We start from the raw sequence: 3,813 nt of genomic DNA on the forward strand, positions 1-3,813 counted from the left end.
GATGACATAAGATGACACATTCTTGTCATAGCCGGAATATATGACATAAGATGACACATTCTTGTCCTATTTGGAATATATGACATAAGATGACACATTCTTGTCCTATTTGGAATATATGACATCAGATGACACATTCTTGTCCAAGCCGGAATATAGGGCAATAGATGACACACTCCTAGCTGGGATATATGACATCAGATGACACACCCTTGTCCTCCCCATCAAACAGGACCACTATCCATCATTTCTCAAAGGAACGTTAAAAACCAAGTTAACACCCAGAAATTATCGCCCATTGAATTAACGCTAAAAGTATCGACACGTGCGATACAACATCACGTATCAAGGCTTGGGATATTTGGAAATTAAAAATACACTAGCCACGAGTTGTCTTATAAAACCAAAGCTACCCCCCCCCCCCCCCCAACCCCACCCTTTCCTCCTCTATCCCACCACCCTCCCATTTTATTGGTCACACCTACTCCATACTCTCCCAAACTTCTCATTATTTATTTAATCTTTTTATCGGGAATTTCAAATGGGGGGAAAAGTTTCGGGAAAACCCGTTAAACTGAGTACCCCCTTTCTCGCGTGCCACTCAAAACATCAACTGGCGTCGAGCTTATTAAAAAAAAAAAAGCTTTGACAATCCTCTAGGGGACGCTTACATCAGGAGCCGTATGGCAGCCACATTCTTAATTGAGGGTGAGGGGGAGTGTGGGTCGAACCTTCACCCCCATCCCCTCCGTAATAGTACTCACCCCCCTCTCCCGTGTTCATTTCTTCAGTGGCCATTTTGAGGATGACAAGGTCACTTGGCTCAAAGAAACTCATCGAGACTTGAGAGTGCAATTAAAAGAAAAAAATATTCAGTGCATAGATTATATAAGGCTAGTGTAAGCCAAATATGTACAGGAAAATGTTTTTAATTGGTTCAAAATCAATTATAAATGTATTTTTAATTTCCATCATAAATCATGCATGATCTCAAGCTTCCAACTTGTCTTGTTTGAGGCCTTTGTGCCTACCATTGTAACCGTTTTTTTAATAAATTTGAAATTTGAAATTTTATGAATTTATTTCAATGAGAAAAAAATCATTTTTTGTTCTTGATTGAACAAAGCGTGACAAATCTCATTATCATACGTGTAAGAGAAGGTGTGCTGATTCATATCAAATGACCTTCTCTGTTCATTACAAGACAGTAGGTCATGTGATTTCAAACAACAATCAAGGGCAGGTAACTCACACTGTAAGTAATCAACTAAATAAATATGTACAATTATTATATAACACAAAATAATAACTATCTGTAAAATTTCTCTATAAAATTACCATGCACTGAAGGCAGTCCTAATTACCGTTAGTCTTTTTTTTGTGCGTTCTTTCTTTTACAAATGACAAAAAGCCTAAAAGTTTCAATTGTTAAAAACTGAAAAATCAAGCTCAAGTTCTCAAACTATTAAACGACTTTACAAAACAAAAACAAAGAACAGACTGAAGCCCTTGATCGACTACACTAACCCTAAACAAATTGGATGCTTTTTTTAACTACTGGCCAGATAAAATTTTCATATTTAAGATCTATCGACCGCGGCTTTTAAAACCACTTTTACGGCACTTGAGCGCTGGCCCCAACTAAAATCGTCTATAATTCACCGACTCCCCTCCACAAACTTTGATGAAAACGGCGGGGGATTTCACAGTTGGCCAGAACAATGGCCAGATCACTTGACATAAAAATTTGGTTTGAGAACGGCCATTATGGCCACGCGGTCGTAAATGGTCTTTACAAACAGGCCAAACGCTGGGGAAAATGGGACTTTAAGTACGTGAACTTTGATTGGTGGGTATTTATAGATCAATCAGAGAGAAGGAATAAACTTATAATCACGTAGATCTATGTAGGTATTGTTTATTTTGTTTTTACTTCCGATAAGCTTAGTTAATATCATGGCTGTGTTTTTTTAATTGTTTTAATACATCTCTGTATTAAAATCAATCTGGTTATGACCCCCCCCCCCCACACACACACCAATATGCACTTGGTGACCTCTAGGGTGACCCTTGGCGCGGTGCTCCAGGTTTAAAGACGGCCAGTTGGGTCCACTTGAGTCACGTGACATTGGACCTCTCACCTCCAGAGCCTGCCACGTTTTGTTTAGTGAGTTTCATTGGCTAGTGGACGTCAGGGTCAGTCACGGACCCCGTGGGTGGGGGTGGATCAGGTGTTCACCGGGCGTTTGAAATTGTTTGGTCCAAACTTTGAAATTTTCAATAGGACCCGAGGGACATTGCTAGGGCCGTCTGTATTGCTGTGGTGAGTGGGGGTGGTAGATGATGTGTGGCTTGTGTGAAGTTGGTGTGTGGCTTGTGTGAAGTTGGTGTGTGGCTTGTGTGTGGCTGGTGTGTGGCTTGTGTGTGGTTTGTGTGTGGTTTGTGTGTGTGTGTGGCTTGTGTGTGGCAGGTGTGTGGCTTGTGTGTGGTTTGTGTGTGGTTTGTGTGTGTGGCTTGTGTGTGTGGCTTGTGTGTGGCTTATTTGTGGCTTGTGTGACTTGTGTGTGTGACTTGTGTGTGGCTTGTGTGTGTGGCTTGTGTGTGGCTTGTGTGTGGCTGGTGTGTGGATTGTGTGTGAGTTGTGTGGGTTGTGTGTGGCTTGTGTGTGTGGCTTGTGTGTGTGACTTGTGTGTGGCTTGTGTGTGTGGCTTGTGTGTGGCTTGTGTGTGTGGCTTGTGTGTGTGACTTGTGTGTGCCTTGTGTGTGGCTTGTGTGTGTGTGTGACTTGTGTGTGGCTTGTGTGTGTGGCTTGTGTGTGGCTTGTGTGTGGCTGGTGTGTGGATTGTGTGTGAGTTGTGTGGGTTGTGTGTGGCTTGTGTGTGGTTGGTGTGTGGTTGGTGTGTGGCTAGTGTGTGCCTTGTGTGTAGCTTGTGTGTGGCTTGTGTGTGGCTTGTGTGTGGTTGGTGTGTGGTTGGTGTGTGGTTGGTGTGTGGCTTGTGTGTGTGTGACTTGTGTGTGGCTTGTATGTGTGGCTTGTGTGTGGTTGGTGTGTGGTTGGTGTGTGCCTTGTGTGTGGCTTGTGTGTGTGTGACTTGTGTGTGGCTTGTGTGTGTGACTTGTGTGTGGCTTGTGTGTGGCTTGTGTGTGGCTGGTGTGTGGATTATGTGTGAGTTGTGTGTGACTTGTGTGTGACTTGTGTGTGGCTTGTGTGTGGCTTTTGTGTGGCTTGTGTGTGGCTGGTGTGTGGATTGTGTGTGAGTTGTGTGGGTTGTGTGTGGCTTGTGTGTGGTTGGTGTGTGGCTAGTGTGTGGTTGGTGTGTGGTTGGTGTGTGGTTGGTGTGTGGCTTGTATGTGTGGCTGGTGTATGGCTTGTGTGTGGTTGGTGTGTGGCTTGTGTGTGGCTCGTGTGTGGCTTGTATACTGTGTATTGGTGTGTGTAGTTTTACGGACTATGTTGTATTTGTGTAGGGTTGTGGTATACTTGTGTGGGGCTTATGATGGTATGTGTTTCAGGTTCGATGTGTGGGGAATTTGGGTTGGTGTGTAGGGTGTGTGTTGGTCTGTGTAGTGTTTGTATGTGTGACGTATGTGATAATCAGTACATTTTGTGCGTGTGTTTGTGTCACATAATAGTAACGAATCTATGTTAATGTATTCTGTTGAATTTGCTCCATTAAATTTTGTGATTTTATTTCCACATTTTTAAAGAATTTTACTATTTTAATAAGGAATACTTTTATCCTGTTGGTACTTTGCTTTTATTTGTTTTTCAAGCTTGAAAGATTTATGGTTTTGATACAAACCTGCAACAAA

The sequence above is a fragment of the Physella acuta genome, unplaced genomic scaffold (genome assembly GCF_028476545.2).
Source record: "Physella acuta isolate Inbredline_101_S28 unplaced genomic scaffold, ASM2847654v3 ptg000386l, whole genome shotgun sequence".
NCBI lineage: Eukaryota > Metazoa > Mollusca > Gastropoda > Physidae > Physella > Physella acuta.